Raw genomic sequence first — 16,148 nt, 5'->3', positions numbered from 1 at the left:
GTCAAGGAGAAAGGCCTCATATTCAAAGAGATTAGCTTTGGATTAGGTATTTGGAAGAAATTCTTTACTGTGAGGGTGGTGAGATGCTGGAACAGGCTTCCCAGAGAAGTTGTGGATGCCTAATTTCTGGAAGTGTTCAAGGCCAGGTTGCATGGCACTCTGAGCAGCTAGGTTTAGTGAATGGTGTCTCTGTCCATGGCAGGGGGTTGGAATTAGATGGTGCCTTCAGACCCAACCTATTCTATGATTCTAGGTCTAACTTAAATCTGTTATATGTACCATCTATTTGATATTTTTTAATTAAAAATAACAATCTGACAGTTAATTGTCCTGGGAAAATACCTTTGACAAAACACACCTGATAATCATACAGCTGTTAAGGCACTTCGATCATGTTTGCTAGGCAGAGATTGTTTTATTTCACCTCTATTGGAACTTTTCTTTTACTTTATCTACATAAGATAAAGGAAGATTTTTATTTTTTAAAAGACAAGTTCAAATTTCTGTACTGCTGTAAGGTGTATTTTAATGATGTTTTCATCATATTCACTTTTTATTTGCAATAAAAATTTATAAATTTATAATTACATACACAATGATTTACGAAATTAAGTGCATCCCTAATTACTTGATGTTAACGACTAATGTAAATTATTTAAATACTTGATCTGAAACTCTCACCTATTCTCCTTATTTCTGAAATATATAGACAAAATTAAAATATCTGACGGGAAAAATAAATATTTAGAAGTAAAATTCATATCCATTTTGAAATGGACCCACTTTTTAGAAAATTATTTATAAATTTTTGAAAATAAACAATTTTAAAGTTTTTAAATAGTTTAAGGGGGAGTGTGACGAAAAATATATGATTACTATATCAATGCAAATTCAAAATTATGTTTTCCATCTACAAAATAGCTTTCAGTGAAAATTATTTTTAGCTGGAAAAAAAAGACATTTCTGATGGTGATACACTGAAAAGGTTTTAAGACATGTAGTATAACAGATGAAAATGGATAAAAAATGTGCATAATTTCTGGTATGTTTGTTCATGAGAATGGTTTGTGCTGTTACTTAAGTAAGAATATATTTACTGCAGTCATAAATATTACTTTCATTAATCTCTACATTCAGTGTGGTCAATGTAATATTAGTGAAAGACTTAGTCACTTGGATTACTTTCTTTCTTTTGGGTTAACTTCATTCAATTCAATAGTGACTTGTCATTGCACAAATTCCCTCTCGATTTTTCAGTATGTTAGTCATTAACTCTTGCTGAAAAAAAATTTTGCAAAACTATACAGTTGTAGACATGACAAACACCTGTCTTGACCGTTTTTCCAGTTTAAGGTTCATAGCATCACAGTAATAAGAAATCATAGGAACATAACTACATATGTCATAGCTTAGCCTCACCTGGCAGACAAGCCTCATACAGCTGCTTGCTCACTCCCTCACCAGTGGAAGTGGGGAGAGAATCAGAAGGATAAAAGCTGGAAAACTCATGGGATGAGATAAAGACCGTTTAATAGGAAAAGCAAAAGCTGCACAGGATAGCAAAAGCCACACACAAGCAAAACAAAGCACTGCTTCCCGAGTGTTCAGCCATCTCCAGGAGAACAGGGCCTCACCTCATGTGACCGTGACTTGGGGAAAGCAAACAGTTTGACTCCAGAGGCGCCCCTCCTTCCTCCTCCTTCCCCCCACTTTCTATACTGAGCATGATGTCACCTCATCTGGAATATCCCTTTGGTCAGTTTGGGTCACCTGTCCCAGCTGTGTCTCTTCCCAACCTCCCAGACACCCCCAACTTCCTCACCAGCTTAGCAGTATAAAAAGTAGAAAAGGCCTTGGCTCTGTGTAAGCCCTGCTCAGCAATAACAAAAACATCTCTCTGTCATCAACCCTGTGTTCAGCACAAATCCAAAACACAGCCCCATATCAGCTGCTGTAAAGAAAATCAACTAAATCCTAGCCAAAACCAGTGCAATATAGCATCCCTTTAAATGTACAGAAATCTGTTCTGGAAACTTGTTATTTGAAAGGGGAAATTAAAAAGGATTTAATGGGCTGACAACTATTAAAACTTGAGTGCATTTTAATAATTTATTTTGCGGTCAGATTTGGTAAAAACAAATAAATTTGACTAAGGATGGGCAAAACTAGCTACTAAGATAAAATAACACAGAGAGCCACTGAAAACCAAAATACAACATAACAAATCTGAAGAGTTACTCAATGGACAAACTTTGTTATTGTTCTGCCTCATAGATGCATTTCACATTTGGCATGCTACCTTTTTTTCACCTTGCTTAGTTCAGAAATGTAAAAACTGCCATTAAAGAGAAAAAGAAAAGTAAAAAGAAAAAACTTTTTTTTTGAGACTGTTTATTCAAAAGTTGAGAGAAAACAGAAAGGATGGATCTGTTGTCTCTTCTGTACTCTTACTGATATTTTCTTTAATTTGCATGTAAAGAGAATAAATAGTTTATAATTTAATTTCTATACCTCAGAAAGAAATAACGCAATGAAAATCCTTATTACGTCTAGCATGTTTTCAAGTTCTTTCTTCCCTCTACTCCTTTGCCTTTTAAGCATCTAATTACTGTCTGGTTCAATATGAGTTGCATTGTTATTGTGATTCCACTGTGTTTTCAAAAATGTGTGAAAGCACGTAAGGGGCAAAAGAGTGATATCTGTGAATATGTCAAGCCTGTTGATAACCTTTCAAAGGGGAAGCTGCACATGGGGGAAGTATTTTTTCCATTTTACCTCTGAATGCTTGCACTAAAAATTGACAGAACTGCACTGAGTTAGTTTTCCTTGTAAAAACCTGTAAACTGAATCTGGATTATGCTCTTTTGGCTAATCTTTACTCTGTGCCCCACCCCCATTTGAAACACTGGTAATGCATGTCTGTCGTAAGCAGAACTTTGTGCAGTTTATGTGTATAGTTTATTGCTATGATTTTAGAATTTAAACAGAAGGTGCAATGTCATGTTACTGAGGCTTTGATAGTGAGAAGAACTTTAGCTGTGTTTCCAAGGAACTCTGGACAGAAAAAATAAATCAGTGTCATAATCAATAGTCTTGACTGAGGATTGACTACACCTTTGGCCTTCTGTCCTATCCTGCTCCTTTGCTTATCTCATGTAAAGCCCTGCTGTCACAGCAGTGCTACACTGAAGAAGCACTAAAGACCACACTGGGATGTGAACCCCTTACTGCAGCAGCAGGCTCACTGGAGGGTGTCTCTCTCAAGCCACAATAAAAACAGTGCGCAGAAGGAAGACCTAAGTAGAGGTGAGGAGGAGGCAACTGTGTCCAAGGAACTAATGAAGTCTCAGTCCCTCAAGCTAGCTGAAGTAATTTGTTTCTGGAAGAAAAATCTGCCACTGCTTCTGTGTCAGACAGAAATTCCATCAGTGTCTGGAGGGAATTCCAGCCTGTTTTATCTCGGAGGCACAGATTTGCCTTCCCTGTAATTTTGCCAATCTGTGTTACTGTCCACTATGTCAGTGTTAGTATTGACCTTGAATCTAAGCTTACACCTCTTGAGGCAGTGTGGACAAGACTCAGTCCTATTCTTCTACTGCAGATATAGTAACATGTAGCTGCTCTCAGGATTTTTGATGACTTCCCACTTGTAGGAACAACCAAGCATTGCTTTAAAGGCAACAGCATGAAAGACCCTGAGGGGAGTGGGGAGAGTTACAAAGACATTTTTCAACTAGGTGTATTAATTTCAGTTTCATATTTTGGTTTATTCATAACTTATAACAAACTCACTTAACAATCCCTAGTTTTGAAATAAAATGAGAACTTAGTTACAAACTATTCCATCAAGTATTTAACATTCACTCTAGTAATTATTACAACATTAGTTTTAAATCTTCCTGTTTTCTATTTCATTTAATATTTATTGTTTTTGTTGGGGGTTTTTTAAATCACTCTCCATGGAAAAAGTTTAACTGCTTTTATGCTAATCAAGCTGGATCAAAGGAGAAGAACCAGGTGAAAAACAGAAACCAAAAACCTTTCTTAATTTCATACAGTAAAATTTAAGAAACACAGGAAGGTAAACATTCTAATAAATAGCCTACGAAAAAGAACAAAATTCTATTGCAAACCTACATGATAACAAGGTTCTGATACCTTAATTTCTGGAAGAAAAATTGTGTACTTAAGTCTCTAGTTCACTACACAACATGTATGATTTCAAAATGTAGGTGTGTCTGTCAATATGTGTGCGTGTATAAATTCTCTTAAAACCCTTAATTGTTTCTGGCCAGGAATTCTTTAGAAGAAATTCACTATTAGAGAAAATATACTGTGCTAATTCCCTCAGGTCAGGCAGCTGCCTCTTGGGAAGCATAGCATTGAGTTTTAAAAAGCAGAAAAACAGTTACTATATTAAAAGCCACTTAACTCATTGTCAGAGATTTCAAATAGAAAAGCTGTGTCTGCACATAACCTGTACCTGGACTGATAAGTGAACAAATCTACAGTTATCCAAAGACTTTGGCAATGTCTTGAAGCATGTATGCATAGCACCACAACACTTCCCGGTCAACTCTCCACCAAGTCTTTCATTGCCAAAAGAAATAGTGAAAAATTGTACAACTATGTTTTCATAATTAATGGAACTTATTTCCATATAAAGATAAAATATCTCAAAGTTTTCCATGTGATGATTGATATTATGGTCTTTAATACAGAACTTGGCATCTAAGCAAAAGGTGGTATCAAATTAAGAAAAGTATGTAAAGCACAATAGAAAACAAAATGGGTGAAAACTGATACTCATTTCCTTCCTCAGAAGTTAAACAACAAAACTGAATAGACCAAGCAGCATTTGAGAAAAAGATGGTGGAACACTCTCCAGGTGCTGCACCATCTGAAAGCCACTATCAATACTAAATGCTAAGATCTCCTGGCAAGAATAACTTGCCACTTTGTAGCCGTACAAACATGAAATTTGGATAAATGAAAATACGTAGAAGTGTGCCAAGAAAGCCAAGGTAAATGTCAGCTCCCCAACAACACTTCCAGGAAAAGGAGCAATAAATCTGTCTAAAACAAAGGACAAAAAAGAGGTAAAAATCTGCATGAGAAGACACAAGAGGGATTATGTGAGTAATATAACCAAAACCAGAAAGAGCTGCTGTGAAAACTGATAGTAAAATACTTTGTCAACTCGACAAGATTTTAAGTGGTGAATTTACACTAGCTAAAGGGTATACTAGCAAAAAAAACCCAGAAAGACTACAAAGGACATATACCATGTCATCGATTCGTGTACTTGGCTTTCTAAGCTTACTCTTCATTTTTATATGGAGTCCAAGTTTCTTGTCTTCACTTCCAAAGCTCTGTTCACAGTATAAACTCCTCTTGTTTCACACTTTTAATCCATGAAGTAAATTATTTTCTTCTCTGATATTTCTCCAGTCCATGTCTCCTGTTTACACGCGAGAACACTGAAAAAACCCCACCTTTGTCTCAGTCCCATCCTTTGCTCAAATACAGAGGAGTTCTGTGCAAGTGCTGTGAAAAAAATTGTTCTTTTCCTTCTTATTGCCCAGGATGGGATTATACTCTATCAGCAATAATCGTTACAGACACTAAACTACTTTTTCTTAAACACCTTCGATAATATCTTATTAACAACATATCTAATCAGGAAAAGTCCTTATTTACTTTACTACTTTGTGCCACAGGTAGAGAATGTACTATTCATTTTTCTTTACAATTTTATGTCCCTGAAGATTTTTTATTATTAAATGTTCTTGCAACAAGTGAAAATATATTTTCAATCTTTCAACAAGTGCCATGTTTGCTAAGTTTCTCAATTTTTGTTGGTTTTCTCTGTATTAGCTCAGGCCAATGCATATCTTTCTTGTAATGTAGGGCCCAAAAGTGGATGTGATAACAATGTTGAACATTTTGGTTTTTACTTCTCCTTTTCTTGTTCTGCAGGGGTTTGTTTGTTTCTTTCTTATTTCCCCTCCCTCCCCCCATAGTCCACAGTGAAGTTTACCTGCTTCACAAGAGCATGGACTTGTTGATTCTTCTTCAACTCATAATCTAGTTCATAATGTACCTAACCTAAGAATTTAACTTGTTTTCTAGTTGCCTATTCCTTGCAAACCATTGTCTCTGAAGTTAATTGTCTTTTTCAAGCATTTTCAAACTGTCTCTGCATATATAGATTGCATTTTAATTCCATTCTTTGTTGCATTCACTCACAGTTTCTTGTCTGAAAAGGCAATAAGACTATCCTCTAATTCATCATTTAATTCTTCATTGAGAATAGTGAATTCAACTAGACCCAGTGCTGACCTGGCAGCATCCTACACATAAGCACTCTGGAATGAAGTAACTTTTTACTCCTGCTTCTTTATTGTTGATTTGGCTAGAGCTACATTATAGACACCATATGGCTTATTAACAACAATAAACTAACATTAGACAGATTTTTCTGACAATAGAGACCAAAATGAAAGCTCAGAAAAACAAAGATAAAAATATTACCCAACAGTCTGCTTAACAAGATGGAAGTATGAAAATAAAGGAGAAATCAAATAAAATTTCACAGTTCTGAATTCAAACATTCAATGAGAAAAAAAGAGATACAGATATATGAAGCAAGTGTATTCTCACACTCAGAATAGCACGTATGCCAATAGGAATGTACAGAAAGAAACAAAACCAGAAAGTTGGAAAGCTGATACTAAACAGTTTCAGTAGAATCTGCATAAGAACATCAAGTCCTTTAACTTTCCTCCTCAAATATAAATTCCACCTTATTGTATATTTCTGAAAGCTACAAGTTTTCCAAAGGTATGTGGATAGGTGTCTAAATGGCTGTGAAAATAGATACCGCCTAGAAAAGAGAATTAATAACAGTTGCTGAGATACATCAAAGAGTTTTGCAATATTTCTCTTTACTGTTATCCAGCATAAGAGATTGAAATATTTTGGCTGTGTGTTTAAAATGAATGTATGGAATCTGTTATAACAGGCGTAACTTTGGTCATCTGGAGGAAGAAGTATAACTGCCATTTTAAAATCTTTATCGTAATTCAGTTTTTTGTGTCTTAATAGCATATAGATATGTTATCTATACACAGCTACAAACACACACAGAGGAATTTTGTTGGGAGCAGAAGAAAATATTCCAAAAGAACAAAAGAAGAAACAAGCCTGAATTCTTCTCTTCCCACCTGGGTCTTGCCGAGGGGCTGCCTTTGATCCTCCCATGAGTTTGCAGCTCAAGAGAACAATAAGCTCTTGTGTCTTCCAAGGAAAGAAGGTGAAATTGCTCACTATAAGCGTATGCTATCAGAGGAAAGTAGGACGTTGTAGTAGGAGGCTAACAATGAAACGGATGTTAAAACTGCTTGTCTTCCTCTTCCCAATAGATGTATGGAATTCTTTTAGTTCTGCTCCTTGAAATATACCCGACATATTGTGTTACAAGGTTGAACTGGACAAACTGTGCTATTCACATTCTGTTTTAGCACTATACTGAAACATCTGTTTCTGTGGTTAACCTCTGCTTTGCCTAAAAAGATCTCTTAATCATAGTATTTTGCTTTTTAAACATTTCTTATCAACAGTAGCTTTTCACTCACTAGTCTCAGAACAATTTTGTCTCACATCCACAGCACCTGGTCAGATTACTCCAGGCAAGCTTTGCTCTTTGTGTCTGGATTGCATTGCAACAGGCTTCACCATCCAGCTGGAAATAAATTAACTATTGATGTAATAGCTGCATTAGGGCATTGCATGATTGGCAGCTCACTTGTACAGCACAGTATTTTGAAGAATTCAGCTTTACTAAAATTATTTTCTTCTTTGTAAGAGTTTTCAGAATTATGTTTAATACCCTTTTTCTTAGTTAGAAAACTCTGGGTCCTAAGACCCTCTATATTGAAGTGGGGTTTTTTTCATTTGCCATCTTGAAAGTAGGATTTGATTATATTGTCCATGTAATTTATAAAATTTCCTGTGAACTAAGTGCACTTAATTTTACCTTTCCCATGGTTTCCAGATGTTGTATATTATAAATTGCAACTGGCAAGTGTTCTATTTTTTTAATCTGTTGTGTCTTTTGTCTGCACTTTCTAATTCTAATTATGTGCACTTTCTCTGAGCACTGCTCTGAGCATTTCTCTGCACATTTCAGCCATATTTGTTGTTTGAAGACATTTCAGTGGAGTTAGATCTGTTTCTCTACAATCCCTCTTGAATCACATGTCCCGCAAGTAAGCCTGTCTCTAGTTAGCAAGTCTGATTCCAGTGCTGTGTGTGGATGCCAGGGTTCTCAGCTGTGTAATGTTAATATTGGTTTAGGATGTAAAAACATGTTATCATATTCCAGTTTCATTCATTAGTAGGTCATAATCCTCAGGCATCTTTATCTGCTGTTCCAGTGTTTCAGGCAGTATTCTTAGTCACAGCACCTCACTCAGTTACATATTCTTTTCCCTTCCCAATGAGCTTTTTAGGGAATTATTTTCATTTTCCTTTATCTTTATTTTTTAATGGTCACCTTTCCACACAGGATCAGTTTTAACTTTGCACTGACATGTTTTTATTTGGAAACATGGCAGTCATGGTTTATGTTTGTGCTGACCATTCTGAATTCAGCCATGCTTTGTATGTGACTTTGCCTTTCACAGACATAAAACAAATATCCACATTTCCCAGACCTATCCTGTTTTTTCAGGTGGATTATGGTTTCTCTATGTACATTTGCAGATGGGAACCTCCTACCCAGATACTGGACATTCAGAAATCCTACTCTTATGGATGCCTGGCAAAAGCTACAATCTATGTACACTGTACTACTGCAGGTCTACCTACAGTAAATTCAGTATTATTCAGGAATAAACAGAAGAACTGTCCTGTGTGTATTCTCTGGGTACTTTCTGACCTCCTGGGAGAAGAAAATATTCTTCTCCTGCCCACCCCATTTCAAGAGCTGGTAAAATTATTTCTCATATTCTCCTCAATTATTCTGCATATAGAGCAAATCCTATGTAAAATGGAACTGTTGGTACTGAATAATTCTATGATGAATAGACACTTACGTCTTACAAAAAAAGGTGTCCTTTATTAAGACAAGTATTTACAAAGGTATTACCCTGAAACTATAATCAAAACACTTTTTGGTTTTCAGGCTTCTTAAAGTTCTTCCTTGTGCAAACTGGAATTTCTCAAAATTTTGGTGTATGTTATTACTTGAAAGTAATTTTTTGTTTTACTTTAATAGGTTTAAAACAGCTGTAAGTCAAACAGCTGTACTGTATACGTCTTGATTTATTAAAATTATTTTTAATCAGCAACCTGCATTCGGATATATGTGTGCTAATGGTGGTTTTCAGTAATCTTAAACCTGAGAAGAATTAGAGCAAGAGAAACTAAAAAGTAAAAACTTGCAGTTGGTTGAGATCTATAAAATAAATTACTTTCAAGGAAGTGTCAATCAAGTATTTAAAAATCCCTGACTCCGTAGGCACATCATCTCATTAAGTTTATTTGTAGGATGATGCTAGCTTTGAAGTGGCCCTAGTTATTCAAGGTATTCCTGGTGCCTCTGGCTCTATTCTGCCAGGTCTGTCACTTCACAGCCTGCCTCAGAACTCTAATACGAGATAATCAATGAAACTAAAGATGTCTTAGAAACAAATGCCTAGACAAGAAAACAATCCCTTGTTTTGGCTTGCTGTTACAAACTGTTGTGCCCTACAACACAGCAAATCAGTCCCCCATCGTGAGTTAGAAGCTTTGTTAAAATAAATTCCTCTATGATGTGAATGTTGTTTAAAGCAGAACATACAGACATGTATGAAATTACAGACTTGAAGATAAGAAGCTCACTGGGTGGAAACACATGTCTCAGCCTGATTTCAAGATAGCAGCATGGACATTTAGGATTAGATTTGAAGAGGAAATGTGCTCCAAACCTGGGGCCTGCTTAAATGATTAGGTAGGAGGTAGGTATAAACCAGTTTTGTTCAAGGTCAGTAGAATCAGTAGTTACATTTTTTTTTAAAATGCCTGCAACAAACACTCAGGTTCACTTTAAAGAAAATATAAATTTTCTCCAGACAGAATAATACTGAAGGATGAAAAAGAAACAAAACAAAAACAAAAACCCACCAAAAACTGCACAAAAAATCCCAAAGCACACTTTCCTTGGAACAGATGCTGTAATTTGTTGCTGTTTGTTTTATATTAAGGTATTCATGCAAATACTAACAAAATTATTAGCACTGAAAACTTCCCAGGTATTTTTTTTGACATACACTTATTTGCTGCATATGCTATGAAAGGTTCTCATTACTTGATTTCAGGTAATAATTTGCGCTTAGCCTATGGGTTGCTTATCTTTAAGTACAGTTGTGCCAGCAATGTGAACTCTGAGAAAAATTTCAGGAAGAAAGATAGATTTGTTTTCTTCTTGATAGAATTACATTTCGTTGCAATGAGAGATTACAGTTATATAAAACCCTTCGTTTCTAGGAAACCTTTTGTGCTTGAAAAACTGTGTGCACGTATGAATCATTTCACAGAACTAGAACTGTTTTCACACAACACTGAAACGAAATCAACATGGCAGGTGCTTCAACAGTGTGGCATAATAATTTTGGAAAGGAAGAAGGAAGAGGAGTGCTAAAATAAAGCTTTACAAAGAAGGAATGTGACTAGCCTTTCAAATTAGAACATAGAGATGCTTGACCTGTTTTTGGTTAAAGCTTTCCTTGTGAAGAAAGTCACATGAAAAGACACCAAATAATTTTGATGAAAAGCGTTCAAGCTATATATTTTAAACCTTCCATCTATCAGTCAAGCTGGTTCTTTTGGCACCTAAAACTAAAAAGAAGTAACATATATATAGAGATAAAATTTATAAGCAGATAAAAACAAATGATTGTGAAGTACCCTGTCAGTTATTTGAGATGAGACAGTTGCCAACAGCATTTTAAGAAGAGATACATCTCCTCAGATTTTCTGCATATAGATCTCATGGTCAAATACTATGGCATAAATTTTTGACAGCTTGATCAAAATAGATTGTACTTGGCATTTTCCATATCTGAAGCAAAAGAAATACCATAAAAAAGCCTTTAAGTTTACACTGCTTTTCATCATGGTATTCAGCAAAGATGCAGAATTTTCCTTTGAGCTGTCACAGGGACATTCCTGCTGCCAGAGTCTGATGTGCTGCACATGTGGACACCAATGGCAAGACTCCTACTCTCTCTCTGGCTCCAGGACAGCATCCCCTCAGGAGCTCAGCAGTGTTTCTCTTTCATTAGCTGTGTGTTTGCTGTGAATAAACATACACTGATCAGTCAATGGAGAATACCTCCTTTTCAAGCATTAATTCTCATGATACACTCAAGACTATAGCAAGTTTTTATTATACTGATTTCACATACAAACAACACCTGAGACATGAAAGTGAAGTTAGGCTGGAAACAGAGCACTTGTCACTGAGAACAAAATGTAAGCATACTGTTGACTTACAATTCCCTGTTGTAGCTAGCAAGCAAATTTCTTATTAAAATTCCTTAAACCTGAAGTAACTTGATTTAAAAATTTTCAGGACAATTCGAACCCACTGAAAGCTACTCAAATGTTACTTTGTTAAGTTCCAAAAAAGTTAATAAAGTTTAACTGTAGTAAACATCTTACATAGGTCAATTTAAATAATCAGTCTTTTAAAGAATGCAATAACTGTACATACCATAGCAGAATCAATAACAAATATCTTTTATGCTTAAAAGACATACAAATAATAGTAGCTGGGAATACAACTTCTGCAAAGTAGGAAGTGAAGTAGGAATCTTGATATTATTTTGGTTGAAGAAAAATATTTGCATTATTTTTGTTTCTTTTCTGTAGGTCCTTAGTCTTCTGTTGGTGGCAGAAAAATGACAACAAAAAAAAAAGGTGTCATTGCTGGACATTTGGAAATTTCTTTCTTACTATTAAAAGCTATCTGTCTGAAAATAGACCAGGAAGAGATTATAACACTGGTCTGGTAAGCTGAAGAAGAATTGTTAATATGCATGATCAAGAGAGATGATACAATAATAGTTTGTACTTTACGATTAGATTAAGCATATTTGTATTTCAAACACAGATTCAGTTTTTGTTACTGAAGTGGGAACGAGAATTGCAGCAGCAGTTTGAACTGCAAATCTAATGGAAAACATTCACAGTTGACTACACATGCAGACAGTTATACAAGATGAGCTTCTTATCAATGAAAGTAATAATGAGGTTTGGATCTACGTGGAAAAAAGATGAGGGTTTCAGGTTATGCTTGGACTGAGGTGATTCTGCTGTTGAAGAGACAGGGACAGCCTCTTGTAATGTTGCAGCTGGATCTGTTAGCACTCAAGTGTCATGATGAGAGTATCCATAATATTTGAGATAGTAGGGACTGATTTCTCAGTCTGATATCTTTGTTGACAATGAAAAGACTAATCAAATTAGCTGCAAAACTTCTGAAAACCTATTCCAAATGCACTTGTAACTTTGAGGAGAGAGAAGTTCTACAAAGAGCTACTTAGAAAAAAAAAGTCACAGATTACAGAATATTCTCAGTTGGAAAGGACTCACAAGGATCGAGTCCAGCTCCTAAGTGAATGGCCCATACACAGATCTAACCCACAACCCTGGTTTTATTAGGACCATGCTCTAAACAACCGAGCTAAGTTCATTATGTATCAGTATTTTTTCATAAGACTCCAGTAAACAGTTTCCAAGGATGATTAAAGAATTTTAAAATCTTTTTTTCTCTTTGAAAGAGTTGGGAAAATTCTGTCTTCAGTTTCTTGTTATTCCACTCTGTGGTTTAGTGGTATCCCTCTTGATATCTTTAGGGTATTTAGAGAAAATGCTCTTTCCTGATTATTTATTCAGGTAAATAAATGCAGTCTATGACTCATATTTTGACTACATCTGACAAAAAATGTGCTTTAAACTACAGGTCATGATATTAGTCTGAGGCATAAAGATAAAACGGAATGGAAACAAAAAGAAATATTCCTCTTCCAGATTCTGAGATTGGTCTCTGTTGGAGAACTTCATGTTTTCCAGCAAGACTTTTTAGAATTTCATCTCTAAGACAAGAATGAAGACGAATTGGAGAAACTCCAGCTGACCTATATCATGCAGCAGATATGTGTCTTTCTAGAAAAATGGAGAGTAAATGAATGTTTGTCCATAGCAGGTGTTAGAGCAGCCTCTTTTGGTTTATCTAAAGAATGTATTTAAATAACAGTAAACTAAGTCTCCTGGGACATGTTGTGTTAGTCACACACAGTCTTTCTCAGTGACACTCTCCGAAAAAGTCACCAAGAAACATTATTTTATAAATCCAAGTGTGTTAAACTTTCTGCTCACATTGAAGGGGCATAAGTAAAACTATGGGGTTTACATAGTCCCATTAATTTATAATGATTAAGTCACACTTTTGATACTTTTAAACTTTTTAAGCAACTCAAATGTCTATGACAGTCACAGAAAAACAATGGTTTGTTAGATACAAGGCAGAGAGGTGAGGGGGAAGTTTCTTCATGGTGTGACACCAGGGCACTTCAATTCTGACCATTGGTGTTTCAGGTATGTGTCACTGAAGATCTCATCAAATGTCACAAAACCATCTGTTATCAGACAGTTATACTAAAATCTCTGCAAATGAAATTAGCAGGATAAAATAATACTTAAGAAGATACTGCACGAAGATAAGTAATATTTAGTAGAATTTATTCTTGTACCTTTTTTTCTTTTTAAAGTCTTTGCAAAAATATAATCCAGAATTTCATGTTTTTCTAAGATTCAAATGTATATTAAAATCACACATAACAAAAAGGTCTCCTGCTATGACTTGTCAAATCTTCCTGGAAGCAAATTCTCTGCTATCTATCCAGCCAGTGCACAGTACTTTGGGCTAAGACATTACCCGTGATTATTATCCAAGCCCAAAAAAAAATAAATGTTGCATGAACAGCAGCAGTATCTTGTACTGAAATGGGAAGAGCAAGGCCTTCCAAAAAACCTTATGGTTGGATTGCCTCTTTCCAGTGGTATTATAAAATTTGGGCAGATATCATTCTGTGTGAAAACAAAGATGCTTCTTCCTTTCCAAGTGCCCTCAATACCCAGATATTTAACTGTATTGTGTGATAAGAGAGACTGACAAATTCCCTGAAATCAGGACTGCCCTGGTCACATGCTGAAGGAGATTTTCCTGTTTCACAGTTTCACCACTTCTGAAGCAAAATGAATCAGTGATGGCATAGAATAGCAATCATCAAGTTTAAGAAGGACTTAAGCAAAAAATCTTAACCAACTGAAACTTCAGGTCACTCTAGGCAATTAATCAGTCTGACTCCTAAGAAAATTTCTGTTAAGTATTTGTTCAGCTCTCTTCACAGCCTGTCTGTCTTCTTGACCCATGTACTTTCATGCACTTAAGTTTTCACTCATCAAGATGCTCACAGGAAAGTGGTCCACTGCCACTGAAATCAATGGGAAAAACTCACTGATTTCCATTGGATAAAGCCTAAACCCCACACATAAAGTTTTACACTGTATTCTCACACATCAAGTGTTAAACACTTGCACATGGGAGGAGTTGCAAGGAAATTATTAAATTAACATGGGATGTTGCTCAAAACAAAGGATTACAGACATTTCAGAGATCTCTTAAAATAGTCAGGGCACAGAAAGTATACGATGTAATTTATAATATACAATCATAACTTAATGCAGAAATAGAAGAGTACACTATTTTGTGTACTACACTGTTTTTGCACTCCCTGAAAACTTGTAATAATTTGTACAGTCAAAAAATTAAATAATAATAAAGAATAAATAATTACCTTTTCCAAAACAAAAACAAAAATGCCTTTGTTTTGGTTCCCAATGAGAAAGAAAAGAAAATTAACTTGTCAAATAAATTATACGCTGTGAATCACTTGCTAGGATCTGTTCATGAAACCAAGGCTTTTATAAAACACATTGTTCTATAAGAAAAAATGCTTTTTCTGTTTCTTCCCAGCTGCATGAAGGTCTTCTATTCAAAATTTCACTTTATTCTTCTAATTAATTACACATGCCTTTGTAGCTCTAACTTTAAAATGTTATTCAAAAAGAACATGCTTTTGAATCAATATCAATCACATTGTTTTATTTTCTCAAAGGAAAAGAGGGTGCTCAAAGGAAATAAATCTTATGTTGACACTAACTTGTTTCCCTATAGAATGTGCTTCTGGCATTTGGAAAGTCTGTAGTATTACTCTGTCTATAATAAATTTTCAAAATAACTTCTGGTTTTTTATTTGACTGTTCTGTTTCAAAAAAGGTGGAGGGCAGGATGATGTCCTCATAATCACAGGACTGATATTGTAAGTTTGTTGTTCTTTGCCCCTGACACACCATTCTTGGTTACCCAAACTGGTCTCAGCATTAAAAGGTAGGATGTGGTGGAGTTCTCTAAGTGATAGAGTGGTAAAGACCAGCCCTGATGTTTCTACCTCATACTGTCCTTTCCATATTGCTGCCAAAAACAAGATGTTTCCATGTGTCCCTGTTGAGATTTCTTCCTGTATAGACCTCTACATTGCTAATTCCCAAAATGTGATGTTCATTATCATATTACTTTTGCAGAGAATATAAAATAAATAATGTGGAAATTGCATTTTTATTTTTCACTTTTCAGAAATAGTTCCTGTCCATGGGACAGGTCAAAAGCAAGACAAATTGGGTTTAGCCAGTATGTCCACATACTAGTACTATTGATAAATTGGCATCATATTTACTGAATCCTATTAAAATTATATAGCAAACCCAGCAGACTACTGCATTGCAGCTCTTAAAAAAAGGAGGTTTGGGAAATACTGCAAGAAGTACATTTCAGACTAAATATTGCTGGCTTTACAAAGAAATCACAGAAGCAATTATGCTGGAACAGACCTCTGAGATCCTTGAGTCCAACCTATAACCAAACACTACCTCTTCAACTAGGCCGTAGCACTAAGTGCCACATCCAGTCTTTCCTTAAATACCCCCAGGGAAGGTACACCACCACCTCCTTGGGCAGCCTGTTCCGATACCTACTC

The sequence above is a fragment of the Coloeus monedula genome (genome assembly GCF_965178545.1).
Source record: "Coloeus monedula genome assembly, chromosome: 6".
NCBI classification, from domain to species: Eukaryota; Metazoa; Chordata; class Aves; order Passeriformes; family Corvidae; genus Coloeus; species Coloeus monedula.
Note: the sequence above shows the minus strand (reverse complement) of the source record.